Source organism: Temnothorax nylanderi, unplaced genomic scaffold (genome assembly GCF_030848795.1).
Source record: "Temnothorax nylanderi isolate EJ_2023f unplaced genomic scaffold, tnyl_v1.0 TNYL_tig0162_pilon, whole genome shotgun sequence".
In the NCBI taxonomy this organism is placed as follows: Eukaryota; Metazoa; Arthropoda; class Insecta; order Hymenoptera; family Formicidae; genus Temnothorax; species Temnothorax nylanderi.
In genome coordinates this window covers 390,705-406,749 of record NW_027249224.1, presented here as the reverse complement: position 1 = coordinate 406,749, position 16,045 = coordinate 390,705, and the positions used below count along the sequence as shown (strand labels likewise).

At 40.9% G+C, this 16,045-nt stretch overlaps 1 protein-coding gene across 2 annotated transcripts in view; it reads left to right on the top strand.

Moving 5' to 3' along the window:
- Positions 1–3,623: 3,623 nt before the first annotated feature.
- Positions 3,624–16,045, top strand: part of Kek5 (kekkon 5) — a 95,892-nt gene continuing 83,470 nt past the window's right edge. The window contains exon 1 of one of the 2 annotated variants that reach the window (XM_071715373.1): positions 3,624–3,664. The gene's annotated coding sequence lies outside the window, so the exon portion shown is untranslated. The remainder of the gene's footprint in view (positions 3,665–16,045) is intronic. The other variant, XM_071715374.1, reaches the window with a different exon arrangement.

Genomic DNA, 16,045 nt, shown 5'->3' with positions numbered 1-16,045 from the left:
ATACGTATAATTTTATTCATGTTTTAATACTTTTATGCTTCAAACTTTTAATACTTTACACTGTTTTAACATTTCAGTATTTACTATCGTTAATAATTATTGTTGAAAAAGTGCATTGTGAGAAATAACATTTTTCATTTCATAAATTAAGACGGTTCCTGATTTTGTAGCGGAAATTTGTTGACTTACCTCGGCTTAATATAGAGAGGGGCACGAGATTTTCGTGTAACCGTTAATTAAGATATCAATCTGCGCGCTGCAAAATATAGGCCGGCAATAGTAGGGCGTCCGACAGATACGATCTGGAAACTCGGCCACATCTTTTCAAAGACGTCGTGCTGCGGAGCAAAACGAAAGACATCGATTCGCCGTGGCGGCGCATACATGCACCACTGCAATTCCGGTAGACTGTAGAGCGCCGAGGCAGAGAGACGGGGATAATAAATATCGCTTTGCAATCCGTAGTTTCGTAGACTACGGACTGCATTGTGCAAACTATTCGCGCAGGCGTGTCAGGCGTACGCCCGGCGTGATCGACATTCCGAGCACGAGACGAAATTAGGGGGGCTCGCGACCCACCGCGCCGTACCGTTAGGCAGGTAGACAGTTCTCGAAATATTTCTGCGAATGCGTCTGCGATTACCGCACTTCGGGTACCGTGAACTACAGGATTCCGCATCGCGCGAGCGACTCCTTATTACATTCGGCATTCTTGACATTATATGTTCGCTGCCAACGTGCCAGTCGTGCAAGCGAGAGTTTGCACACTCTGCCCTGCAGAGAGGTGACCGCGAGAGACGGGGGCACTTTTCCCGAAATAGCATACTTCCGGCAGGGCGTCCGGGAGTTCGCACAGAAGAAGCTTATCGCGCTGCGCCGGTAGAAGGTAGAAGTTACTTTTGCATATTCTTGCGCCGTGACAAGAGAGAATTGCAGTAATGCACGGGAATAGAGAATGAACATTGTAAATCTTGCCGAGTGACTTTTCGGGCTTTTATTTCTTAATCTAAAAAGAGAACCTGTGTGTATCTCTTATATTTATATGAATTATATGTATATGCATAATATTCTTTTGTTTGATTTCGTGATTCGAAGAAAGCAATGATTATTTGGTTCATTCTTTTCAAAGTTATACGTCTCTCAAACTGTGTTCTGCTTCTCCGCGCCCTCAGCTTACTCTGATGTAATTTATCTTACTGTGATTATATCTAGAGTATTGTTAGGGAGATCTGAACTACGTTGATTTATTTCAAACGACTCTGTCATACAATTACGTAACGTAAATTAGTTTAAATTATATAGATATCTGTTGTCAGTCTCATTTTATACGTGCTTTTATGAACGCTTTCTTGTATCTGAAAAGATATCTGAAAAGAGATCATTTATACACCATAATTTTATGTAAAGAAGGTCGCGGTCGAGCTTCTCTGAATATGCATGTCCGTCCTTGTCGTAGAGATAATTAACTATTCTCTTGCGACGTCGGAGTATTTCGATCTGTTCTTGACTGCAAACTTCATTCCTTGTAATATAGAATAGATATATATATATATATATAATGACATTTGAGTTCTGAATATAATTATGTAACTTCCACCATCTACCTGTAAGCCACCACGATTGACTATCATCAGGATATGCTTTCGCAAACTCAGTCTGATTACGTAGGACAATATGGTTACTCGGTTCTGTCCAATGTGCTTATCGAATCGTAACTTTTCTACAACACATCTTCGAGTTTATGACGGCATACCCCTTATTGCGGTCAAACGAAGGAAACGTACGTGCTGGAATATGTGCCATGGGGCTTATGTTCTTCCTAGCTAGGCGGAGACGGAGTGCCGCACGCGAGAACACTAATCCTAAAATACACGTGTCACCGTTGTCTGTCATTTGTCGGAAAACGCACACGCAAGCGGGCGGATTTGAAAATGCGAGGGAAGCACGCGATAGAGCACGTTTTCCGGCGTATCGCGGCGTTGCTCTAAGCAACATTTCTCTCCCAAAACTGCCTAGAATCTCCACAAAATTCGCCAACGCGGTGGCGAACTTCTGCCATAATGGATGGCGTCGCAATTTCTCACGACTATTGCCACATGAAGGCGGATTAATTTACGTTTCTCGCGTCCATTCGTTCCATTTGAGCGAATTATCAAGCGGAGGTACGAAAATTTCCATTACAAGCGCAATTATCCTCTTTTGCCCTCCCTTTTTTTTACACTTTCCTCCCCCTTCCCTCCTCATTTTTGCGAAGTTCGTAAAACTGGTGCGTATACGGTACTCGGTCACTCGTTCACCGAATTAACGCTCCATTATGTAAAGCGGTGAATTTCCCACACGCCGCTGGTGTACACGGCTTTCGCAATTACGCAAAGTACACCGCGTATCAACTGGATATTCCTCGCTGTTATAAAACGCCATTTCGGGTGTTGGCACGTTTCATTCTGAAATACAGATTTTAAAATTTGCATGGCCGTGCATGCAAAGTCTCGCTGGGGTAGAAATCGAGGAAACTTGCTATTTAAGTAACCTATTTTCCCCGCACGCATACGATGAGCGAATAACGTACGAACGGTTAGCAAGTACTTCCAGGTTCTCCTAGAACTCGATTATAACGGTGAAGAACTGCTTTTCTCACTTGGCAACAGTATATCACGCGCCGTCACTGTAACGAAATTACATATGTGAGAATTACATAAGTGAAAAAAAAAATTAGAATTGAATTCTAATTAAAAGAAAATATAATTACGCGAGTATATATTTTGAACTAATCACGCAAAATATCTGCAGAATAGAATTTGGCGAGTCTAAAAGATTTAGCTGTTTCGTTCGTAATTATTTGAGTAAAATAAAATAAGAGATTTCGACAATTACTACTGCTTCATTAACACAGATTAGATGTATTTTGCCACAAGAAACTTCGATGTTCTTTATTACGGAAACGTTAGACTATTGAGGTGACGGATGAGGTAATTAAGGAAACCATTAACTGCAAAATCCGATTTATCTACGACGATTGACTTCGAAGTTCGGCAACGAGGCAAATGTTCCCGGAGAGTTTCAATCAGCCCTCCTTAGAACTGATATTTTGCATCTCTAAGACGTTCAGAATGCGATTATAATAAATTCTTGACTGAAAGTCGCCGAAGTACGCCAAATCCTCTTTCGATGATAATAGTCGAAAGAAAGTGGGAAGAAGAAAAAAAGGTAGTTTTTTTTACACTATATAGACAGTACAATATAGATTACTATGTCACAGTAGCTTGCATTTCAGAGGCATTGAAATTGCGATTTGCATGTAAAACGAAATGCGTTTTTTCTCATATTTACGAGAGGATGGTACCTCAATATTCCTTGCTGAAATATCCGATATTCTGCTAATATTCGCCTTTTTTTATCCGGCGATTATGAAAGCTTTATACGAAAGCTTGATGAGGACGAGCCAGCAAAGGTATTATAATTAAAATGCTTCGTATTTATAGGTATATATGCAAATGCAAAAAGATGTAACGCAAAACTGTCGTACCGTACTGTCTCATAATTTCGCGGAGGATGTTTAAATAATATATTTAGAATATTTTTTTAAATTTTCTTTTACTAACGTTTCTTTTTTTCTGCATTGCAGGTGATTATCTGGGCCATGTTCGAACGGAGCTGCAAACAGGTACGCTTAACATTTTATTCGAACTTGGAACATTTCAAAACGTATCCCCGTTATATGAAATCTATGACGATAAACGTAAACTGCATTGGTTATGCAGTAGTTACGCACTACTGTATTACTATACGATATCGGAAGCACTGCCGACAATATGCCGCAATATGCACACGTCGCTTACTTTTCGATTTCCGTTGAAAAAAAAAAATTGAAATGCAATTCTCCTTTATGACGTTATATGCTCGTATTGTCGTCAATGTAAACCGCTCAACGTGACGGGCCCTATTTGTCCCGGGAACATTTTCGTTGTTTGGCAAAATGTAATTTCCTTGCGGCTAGGGGCCACGGTGCTTTGGGAAAGAAAAAAAAAACAAAAATATATCGAATGCGAATAATTCAAATGTCATTTCTCAGTCGGATTTGTCGGTTCGGTGCCCGCATGCTGTCAGACAATATATCCGATAAAGTGCCGAAAGCAATCGCCGTCACCCACTCGGCGTAAAAAAAAGCTTATTTATGGAGCAGCCGTCGATATCCGGCCTAACTTTGATTGTCACCCCGGCACCCTTATACTGTCACAGTTTCCTATCGTGATGGACGTTAGCGTAGACGATGATCCATGCCGTTCGGATTGTTAACTAGCGTTCCTCTTCGGATTCGGCGCGCTCTCACTTTCGTGAAAATATTCCCGCGTTTCGTGCAGAAGAATGCATACGTCCATCCTACGAAATTATACCTCGCGATACATATATCGCGCAATGGTATCGCGGCATCAGCAAAACAACCACGCTGGGCTGGTGATTTAATTAAATTGTCTGTTTTCCGGTAACATGTAATTGAAATGCAACTTTTAGAACGTCAATATGCAACAAATGTACATGCACATTTGCGCGCACGTAGAAATATGTTCTCCACAGTCGCGGGAGAGAAAATATCGTTGAAACACGCGGCCTTCGTTTGAACAGAATAACTATTAGCTTCCTCGCTTCGGTTTACAGCGTTTTATTTTATGATTTTGTTTGTATTTAAAATTTGCAATTCTAAAACTTGTGCACATATCTGCACGGTTTAACACTAAATAGTGAATAGGACTTGCCGTGCGATAGCATTCATTCAAATTTTTTACCGTGGATTCGGTTATGTAAGGATAAGAGTAAAATTTGTGTGTGTGAGCTCCGCGTTATGTAATTTTTATCGAAATTTATCGACATAACGATATTTGCCGTCAATAAAGCGGGCTTGTAAATTGAGTCGAAAATTTCGGTTTTGGATTCGTTAATCAATAAATGGTCAGATATCTCGTTATTGCTGCGAATAGGGAATTAAATTACCTATATGATCATTTATTGATTAACGAATCAAAAGCGGGTTACAAGCCCGCATTTACGAATGCATGCTCCAGAAAAGCTCGTTTATTTCGATGTAATTGCAATATAGTTACGATAATTACTTAGAAATCTTAATTCTCCCGTGATAATGTCTCTTAAAAAATACAAATAATTTTAACTCATATTACTTTATAAAATGTAAAGCGTAAAAAAGTATCATACACAGTTTAACATTACTTTACATATATTTCTTATGACAACGTAAATTTACATGAAATTATATCGGATTTTCCAAAGTTCTCGTTACTATTAACGCTTTTTTTTAATCAATACTTGTCGTTTTGTACATACAAGTAGCGCTTCGGCAAAAACTGTTCGCGCGAGAGCAATTTATACGGAAATATTTTCGATTATTTTCCAAACACGAAAAACCGCAGTGTCCTTGCCGGTGTCCGAAAGAGCGAGCCCGCACGCTAATGGCGGCGATTATCGTGAAGCTTGGCTGTTAGGTTTCTTGCTCGAAAGAGTTGTTAATACTTCACCCGATCCCGCCGTGATAACCCAATTTACCGCCCGCTATACGCGACAGGTCGGGGCCTCGTTGCAGTATTCTACGGTAAACAATGCCAAAAGCTGTTTCCGCGGGTCAAGAAGGTGCGCGAGTCAGCTCGCTAGGCACGCGCTCGAGAAAGTCACGTTTTTACACACGGGAGAGACGGGCTGACACACACGTACACACGCACAGTTGCTATAAAAAAGCTCGTTACGACACCACTTGTTGTCATAGTCCCCCCAAACCCTTTCGACGGCTCTATTATAACGAAAAGTTCATCTCGTGGGTACTTCCTTTCGCTTGCGAGGCTGGGAAGAATATCGCCGAGGGGGTCGATGGTCGATGGCGGCTTTTGTCCTCGGTGAGGAACGTAAAATTGCGTATACCGATATACATTCATCGGGACATGTCATCGACTAAATTAGCCCTTACGTATCGAGCAACAAAGATAAGACCGGAACATTGCAAACGCCAATAAAATAAGACGTAAAATGCGTTTTCTTCTTTATATTTAATCTTGCGATTACATATAAGTTCTCTTTTTGAAAATACGCAATTATTTATACGTTCGCTACATTATTTGCTGGGAACAATAGCTATTTTTGCAGTTTACAATTTGGCAAATGCTGCAATGTGATGTTAATAATTAAAATTATAATAAATCATCATCATTATTACCATATGAAATTGGAGATATCGCGCTTTATACCCTTTCGTAAAAATAAATTTGATAATTGATCCAAAAACAGAATTACATTATGCTTACCTATTTACTTCTATTATAAACTAGAGAGGGAGAGAGAGAAACCGGTGTAGGTATTTGGATGAATATTCTGGACTTTGAACAAAATAAGTTTAATTATAGATTAATAATTTAAGCTTATTCGTGATCTTTATGCTTATTCGTGATCTTTTAAAAGCGAATCGTTGGTTACTATTTTCGTGCCTATATTATTAAACAAAAAATAGAGTAACAAAATCTTCTTTTACAAACTATATCATAGCGATAAAATAAGCACATATCCAATCTTGGACTCCAAATACACCGTTAATATTTGCGCACTTTCATAAGATGAGATCGTCGATTATTATACCAACGATATTCCTCATTTAAACTATTCTTATATTTACTTAGTAATGTAATCAGAATATATATATTTTGTGTAACATACATTTTATAAATGAAAGGTAGAAATTGCAAATTGAAAAAAAGAGCAAAAGAAGAAAAAGAAAGAGAGGGAAAAAGAAAGGAAATAATTATATATTATTTATTTCAAATTAAATTAAAAAATTTCCTCGAATAAAGCCACGCTTATCAGTTAATGTGGTGTACATCGATATTTATCGCATTGTTATTCACTGTTTCTATATTTGTTCGTAAAATACAGTATGTAACAGCGTGTAACAAGTGATTGTGATAAAATTTTCCAACGCAAATCTGTAGCATCGATATTGGTCGAGAATATTTAAAGAGAACGATATTCTGAATTTTCCTCTCATCTATAGCATATTTTGATGCATGTAAATATTAAATGCGCCTAATGTTTGCTATCATTTCTGCAATTTTCTGGGATGCTTATGCAACTTTTACCTGCAAATAATAGAGATAATTGATTAACGTGAAACGCAGCGAGGAAAGATTAGTGGAGTCGGATAGTCAGGAGCAATTTGCGAATATATGAATTTTGAGGTGTGTATCATCTTGATGATACAAGATAGGCTATTCAAATTACTAGCCTCTGCGGTTTGCGTGACCATTGCACCGGTTTTCCCACAAAGCGTTAAGATTAGCCATTACGATCGATTCGTAATAGCAGTGTGCGTAAGTGATATTATCAACAGATGTAAACAGCCGCGAGATTGTTGCCGAAAAACAAGATAGCCCTTAGGAAGCAAAGCGCGACGTATGACGTCGGTCCAATTACGGCCAGATTGCTATCACGTTTTTTGAAATCGACACTTTGCACAATGCCCATCGCGATGAAATCTCGAACGCGTTTTTTTTTTTATCATCCACTTTGTCGGCCCGCCGGCGTAGATAGTCAGCCTCCGATATTGAATTCTGGAGATGCGAAATGCCCCGCTGAAACGATTGCACCCGCCGCGCCGCGATGCACGTTCTATTTCGCGTGAATATCGAGTAGCAGTCGGCGAGAGCAGTCGACTTCCCGAGTTATTGTCTGCTACCGACGCCTTCAAGTCTCATCGAAATTTCTTCGCGGCCCTCTATCTACGCCCTCGTAATATGAGTCGTGCGCCTGAGACTCATCGACGATTGTACGGTGTTCCACCAACGCGCATGTCATTCGATATTTCGGGAAGAAAAGCAAGAAGCACCCTTCTTCGCGACTTCCCCTCGTCGTCTCTCTTGTGTAAACGCGTTACAGGGCGTTGACGCAGATGAAATTCATCAGTTCTCTTGCAAAAAATCATCGACGATATAAACGGATACTATCAACAAAGTTCTCTAACAATTACCGATATTAACGAGCATTTCAGCAAAATAACAGGCGTTGCCCAACAACGTTATAAAGTTGCAAATCCACGGAATTCTTTGTTGGCCAACTTTGTTTTGGGAACCCATGCAAATCGCAGGCTGCCCTCAACCACGCTGAAAATCTTTTATTTAACGATAGTTCTAGCCGTGTTTTGTCAATAAAATTGATGATAAGAAGAGTTAATGTATTTTTAATTATCTACGTGTACAAGTTTTTATGAGATTTTTCGCGTTACATTGTTCTAACCGTATTTGAAAAGAAAAGAGAATATATTGCGACAGTAGAACATTGACATTTCAGTGTTTCACTTGTTTCGATATTTCACTCGTGGACAAATTTTATTATTGTCAATTCCGCGACACACTCGTACGTATGCGGTGGCATGCAAAACAACATTTCGCGTTCCCCGTGTAATAATTCTCTCATAAAAAGCGATTTCGGTGTCGTAGGCGTATAAACTTGGCTCGCGTGCCCTGCATTATTAATACGCTGGATGTAACATCAACTGACAAAATCACGCGCAAAATGCAAAGTAGATATTACTCATTCCTGCGTGGCATGTAAATCCGTAAGCAGTGCTACGGGGATGGCGTGCCACGGGAATCGGGGCAAACGAGCGACAAAACGAGGGAAAGAAAGAGAGAGACGGATGGAGGATGCGATCCGCAAAAAGCACGTGAAATTCATTAACATTCACGCTAACAGATACTCAAGTGTTATTGAATTTGTCACAAATGCGTGACTTGTTATTCGTGGCTGGTAACCTCATCAAGAGACCCCAAAAAAGGAAAAAAATGCGAGAGAGAGCGAGACAGAGAAAGAGATTAAATATCCAGATTGGATTATTCATTTCCTTTTCGATGCGCAAACGCGATGGAATATATTCTCGACATATATCTTTTGACCAGAGATTATGTAACTGTGATCGATCGACTGCATTCTCACTGCTTTTCGCAAAGTGGAAAAGAAGGCATCGCGTGCCTTTAGGAGCCGATATTTCAAGAACAGGCTGCAATTCAGAAGCTGATAACGGCGATGCCACGTTAAACAGCATTTAAGAGTCTCCGGATATTTCTCAATTTATCCGCGCGAATTTTTCTGAAGCTTTTTCCTTCAACATCGAAAAAGCTATTCTAGCGTCTTTTAGTACGCGTCTTTTAATACCGTGACAAAATATTCCAAGAAATATTCCGAAAAGAAGAACAGAGATGCCGTCACACATTCCGTCGAATGGGAGGTACTCTTGTTATGAAACATTAACGAAACCCTCTAACATTCACAAAACGTTCCACTTTGTCTTTTTATATTTCACGTTCATTTTTGCGTATCTTTGCATGCCTTTTTTTTCATAGCGTCGTACCTATTTCGGAACGTGGTGGACACGCGTCGTTAAATCTTTCTAGTTTACTGCGACACGAGGTCCACAAAATGTGGTAAACAAAAATTGTACCACCTCGGGGAAGCGGAGATACAGAAAGTACTTCCACGCCGCCGCGGGAACCGGCGAGATGAGACGCCGGTTACGTCTATAAGAGTTGTGGCGTTCCACTCCAACAGAGTCCGGGCTGCGGAAGATATTGCGCTCTCGTGCTGCAGGAGTTGCCCTAAAAACGTATGCGAAGCGAGAGCGCGAAAATACGTTGTGTGTAAAGTAAAGGCAGAAATTTATATCCGCCCACGTTTTATATACAATGCGCCGACGATAAAGCACAGCGTTATAGTCGTCAACCGAATAACCGTAGGTAATCTACCAACAATAAGTTACGCTACAACAGCTTAAAACATTCGCATCTTAGACCGCCCTCGGTACAACGGTACAACCTCGTAGACGGTCTCATAAAACCACGATGTTTCGTTACGATAGCGTCCGTATATTTGCGCGTAACGGATATTCCATTGAAGCCAGCACGCGCACGTAACGCAACATTTTTGGTCTGGCTGTCTTTTGGTATGAACGGCAATAATCGTATCCAGAATTACGATAAGAGTTGCGCGCATTCGTATATCCGCCGTGGCCCTTCGCGCTTTTTACTACCCTGTATTCGTTCCATATTTCGTCGATATTTGCGGCGCCCGGTTTTTTTTCGCGAATATCGCGTTCGTCAAAGGAGCGTTTCGCGGATTTCACATATATATATGGATGTATAACATCCCGCGTAACGGACGATACAACTGAATATTGTTGGGACCGCAGACTCGAAATAGCTTTAGTCTTTTTTTGTTATTATTAATCTACAATGCATCGTAATATTTTTTTTACATATTAAATTTCGCGATCCAGCATAGTGATCTGGCGCGCGGCAGATTTTTTAAAAATATAGAAAATATGAAATATATCCTTTATATGCGATTCCGATGGGAAAATGTTTTTTTTTCCCCCCTAGGAAGGCATTTCTCAAATATCCCAATATTTCTCCGGATAGCGATGCAGACGCATAACACTCTTTTATGATATATTACATAGGTTCGACTTCGACGTATCTCAACTTCCATCTTGTACCCCCATACATACCTCGCGCGCGCAATGCGTTTTCGATCTTTGATATCGCGCACGAACCAAATATATATTCGCCGGTTCGCCACACCTTCCGCCCGTCCGATCGCGAGCTGTAAAAGAATATTGCCACGGGCTCGCGCGCTCGTTCTGTAAATCCCGTTTCGAAGCGGCGCGCACGGGCAAAAGGATATTTACAATCACGATAGCTCCTTCGTGAAACGGTAACACGTCGCGATTGATTCTGCACTAAATGCGGCGCGGTCTGCGGCGCGGGGTTGAAAACTTTTCGCTCGCACGTCCATCTCGTTTCGTTATCCCGGCTGACGGAACGTGCGCAAGACCAACGCAATGCCGACATTAATCCACGTCCGACCTATCGGGAAAGCGAAATCCAACAAGGATACAGCAACCGAGGGTCTTACCGGGTCTTCACCGTGTGCAAACATCGGTATATCATACCTGGCAGTTCACTACGTCATGCAGAACTGAGATGTCTCGTAACCGGAAACTTGAGATACCAAGTCCTACGCGTCGTATTAACCGATACTGCAGCAGCCGTCAGTTTTATGGCCGATTATTCAGGCATTCATAAAATTTACGCGACACATTTCTGCGCGCATATTGTACGTTAGCGTATATGTATTAACAGATATAAACTTTGATAAACCGCAGCGTAGCAATGATTAAATGTGTAGGGGCAAATTGGTAACACGGAATTTCGTCGCGCGAAATAACTTTATGTATTATACGTTGGGTCGTTTACGTTATACAAGAATAATATTGCAGTTGTTATACCGCGCTCGTTATGTTAATCCCAAATGTTGACTTTGCTATCAGTAATGTACGAAGATCGGCTAATTACACAAAAAACATCGGGCGCATATTGAATATTTTACAACAGTTAGTTTACTGAAAGGCTATCGATATTGGTATTTGCAGTTTTACATGATATAAAAATAGATAGTCCACACTGCCGATACCTTATAAATATAAAAATAATTAAAAGTTATAGCATCATATTGTTAGCTTAAAAAAAATGTAATTACGATACTTCATATATGTACGATTATACAATTAATTATAGATTTAGTTACTGGCTGATATACTTATCTTACTGATAGACATATCATTGCGAATATAATATATTGCATTTATCGAACATCGCAAATATCGAAAGGATGAAAGAATTAACGACAAGCGTAAGGATCGCTAACACATTCAAGCAATTTACGATGAGCACTAAAAGGGATTAAAAAGGATTAAGTGAGACGGTTAGATCCAGCGAAATCGCCTTAAAACTCACAAGTGACAGCTGTATTGCTTAACGGTGTAAAGGGGTAATGCACGAAAGTAGCCGGGGTAGTAATCAATAGATTCCAGATCACGAGACGAACCATTCTAGGATATGTATGTATATATATATATATATATGTATATATAAAAAAGCGGGAACATCTGCCGCGGGCATTACAGGAACGAGCTGGACTCGTCAACGCGATTCTCATCGTCGTTTTGTCGCGTGCACCAGAGAATAATCGTGTTCGATACCGCGCGTGCGAAACGTCCTCCATTGGATATATTTTATTTTTATTCAACGAACATATATGTATGTTACGTGTATGTATGTGGAACTGTCAGACTCCGCCCTGTTTCGTCGCCGCTCTCACCAAACGAGAGGCGAATATTTATTTTTATAATGTAATAAAAGAGCGTGCTCTCAGAGTTATACACCGAACTGCCTCGTAAATCGATGATCGCGCATGAGGGAGGGAAGATCGAGAGGAAAGAGAGCGGGGAATATTCTAGAAGGAGAGGGAGAACGTTGTATCGGCGTATTCTCCGTGTCACGGTGTATTATGCAGGACGTCGTAAAAATACTATGCCGGCGAAATAAGCGACTAGGCACATACATCCTTAAGAATCGAGACGCGGACCTAACGTGAATCGCGAGCGCGCGTAAAGGGCACGGAAGAAGTAGGGGCTCTCCTTCTGCGATCGGAAGTGCAATGCCTTTAAGGCTGGACGACCGGAGTCGACCGGATTATCGATTAAACGACAGGATGTCGTCCCCCCCCCCCCCGTATGTATACCACGTCGTATGTGTACGACGACGTACCAATGGCGTTCAGCCGGAGAATAAATATTGAGCAACCACATCGGGAGTCGTAGAACACGACTCGCCTTTCGTTTCTTCGTCCCCTTTCTTTCGCTCGACTCTTTCGTTCCTTTTTAGTGCGTTAACCCGTTCGCATCATCGCGACGGGTACGGTTCCTCTTCACTTATGATACGGAACGTACAGAGCAAACATTTTAAAGTCACTCAGGGCACGATAAATTATTTAGCGTGATCCCCTCCCGTAAAGTGAAGATATACAGACAAGTAAACAAATTGCCCATGGTCGATGTGGAATTTCAATGTATGGAAATTTCAGACCTTTCTCTTGAGATAAGAAGTCGGGCATTAAATGAGGAAATACGATCCAAAGGACCGTAAAATCAAGTTCCACCGGAAGTATATTTTATGTCGGCGACTACCGAGACAATTTAATTATATTTTCGTTAATATCGATGAAAGGCGCAAGTACACTGCGCGTAAGACAATAGATTTCCTCTCTATTTCTTTCGTATCTCGTTTGTCACATTGCAAGCTATTGCGAGACTTTATGTCACATCTTTGTTGCGCGCTCGTACGATGCATCTTCCTCAATAGGAAAAAAAGTGGTCGTTATTGAAGAAAGCGCAGTGCCCGCCCGATTCATTGACCTCAGGATCTTCAGGAGGGAAGTAAGTAGAAGAACATTTACCGCGGTTCTCAACTACGTGAGGATTCTCCTTCGTCTCTAACTTCTGCATTGTCCTAGCTATAAGTTGGATTATGAGAAATGAGTTTTTATCTTGTTTTGCCGTTTCTCGTATATACCGCAAATTTTCGCGTTTCCAATGTTCGAGTTATTTGTGTTTTAAATGCTTTTAAGAAAATTATATTTCATTTGGTGTAAAAGGGGTTTATGTAGCCATTTTTATGCCTCTACCGCGACCGCTTATCATAAAAATATTATCCTGCAGTGAAGCCCGTATTTTACGCAATCGTTTGATTTCACCATTTATTATTGCTGCAACGTTTAAATATTATTATAAATTCCATTACATCAGCGTTATATAAAAGCCGAACTTTATCAAATACCTTTTTTTTAATAAAACATTCACGATGAATTCCCCTGCGCTAAAAACGCGCGTTCGACAAATTTAAAAAAAAAAAGAGGAAAAAACTACGATTAACCGATTCTGTAACGACAATTACACATCTGATCCCTCCAAAAAAAAAACCTGCAAAAACGAAAGATGCATTAGGTTCTTTACTTTGCTCCTCTTTACGGCGTTAATCCTGACTTTTCCAATTATATGTGACGCATTGTCCTTTCGATGGTATGATTCAAGCCGCGGTGAGAACCCGGGCAAACGGAGAAGATAAACGACTCGATGTACCATAAAAGAATCGACAGCGGCGCGGTCGATGCCGAAAGCCCGAGAGAGAATCGTGAGAAGGGAATGGGTAAAGAAGCGGAAAGGAAGAAAGCGAAGGGAGAAGTGAGGGAGCGCGATTCCGGGCCGTGCATCGTGAGATGCATCGAAGCGCATCCGGAGTCGATACTTACTCGCATCGATTTCGCGCGGGGCTTATCTCGTCGATAACGGAATTCAGCCCTACCGGCACTGGACTTTCCATACTTGTTCGCGCTGCACACGAAGGGAGAGAGATAAAAAAAAATTGCCATGACCCAATGTACCATATACGCGCGCGCAGTTGGTGAAACGTTTCGCCGTTCCATGCGCGATGGAAATCGCGAGATTGAACGACAGGCGGATCCTACATCGTTGACGAGTGACACTGGTTTTGATCGATCACTATGCCGTACAATCGGCGCAACAGGCAATTAATAATTCATCGCTTTTCGCAGATACGGATATCGCTCGTTACCCTGTCCGGCGTTCTTTGTCAAAGTTACCGCGATTGTGCAGCTAAATGCATCACATTTCGATCATTTGAGCGCGAAAATTTGTTTCCTTTTTTTTAACGCATAATGCTAGTCTCAATAGTACTGCTGAATTTTTTTCTTCTAGTGGTAAACAAATACTCTTATCTATATGCGTTACAATGTACAGAGAAATGTTAGATACTCACGCTTTCCATTTATGAACAAATTAGAAAAAAGATTGTGAAAATGTATTTTGGGATCATAAAAAATATATCAATTATAGTGATAATTTTATTTTCTATTGTGATTTCAAACAAATATGAATATTTAACAGCACTGTTTACTAACTAAATTTATTATGAAATATAACTGTTGAATATGTATATCTTGAATAAAGTTTTCGAGGAAGTTTGATCTAGTAGCGGAATAATAACGAAATAGATGGGACGCGGCGGAAATAGTTGCGGGTCATATAAGATGATTTTATTTGAGAGTCTCTGAACCGTACAAAAGAGCTCGACTCTTCTAGCGGGCACTGACCTGAATATAGACGGGACGTGGTCCGGTCTTCTTATCAATTGTGTCATTATAAAGTTAACGATCTCGCTCGTAACAACCGGTCGATCCGTTTTGAGAGACTCTATAATCTTACAAGGTCTTTGTCCGAGCGTACTCGCTTGTGACGTTCGATTTCCCGAGGGCCGGAAGTCACTGTTGCCATTCAAAGGCCCTCCCCCTCGGGGTGCGGTGCTCCAAGGTGTAATCAATTTTAAATCGTCCGTAATCAGTGGCGCCCTTCACGAAGTTAAAGTTTGCCTCTAGTCGCGAAAGCGGTTTCTGAGTTTCTCGGAGAAAGACCGTTCGCGACTTTTCAAATAACGGTGTTGCGAGGCAAAATGCGCCTTTATTCGTTACTGTTATTGTTGCTCGTTACTATTACACGAAAATTCACGAAATACTTAAAAGCCTTTTAGCATTTCCTTCATGCGATAGAACTGTGGTGCCTTCCGGCGATGTCAGTCGCGCAAAATATGACGCCATTCGTTTAACGGAATCAAATTGACTTTTCCATAACACTTACCGAAGTGCGACTGTAGTGTAGATCGAGAGTGAAATCGTGAACACAGCGGAGGAAGTCGATTCTCGCGCAGTCGACTGAACGCAAGGTCTTTTTCCGGGATTTGCAAAATCTTTCCCAAAGACTGCAACCGTAGTCACGTTCGCTTTACAATAACTGGCGTCGCCAAAAACGAAAACTCGCTTCTGCGGTTACGAGCGTGAGACGCGATATTTGCCTGTACACGCATACAAAGCAAACTGTTTTCAAAACTAACAACGATTCGAATGGATCGGAATGGATCCGTCTCGCGTTTCGTAAATTCTCACAATTAATTCGAACACTTCGTTCCCCTTTAATCAATATAAATGCGGCGATAATTGTTCAACAATTTTGTTAACATTGATCACAGAATTTTTTGCATGAAATGTCGATGTTTTATCGCTTCATCCACCGATAAGAGTCGATTTCAAACGT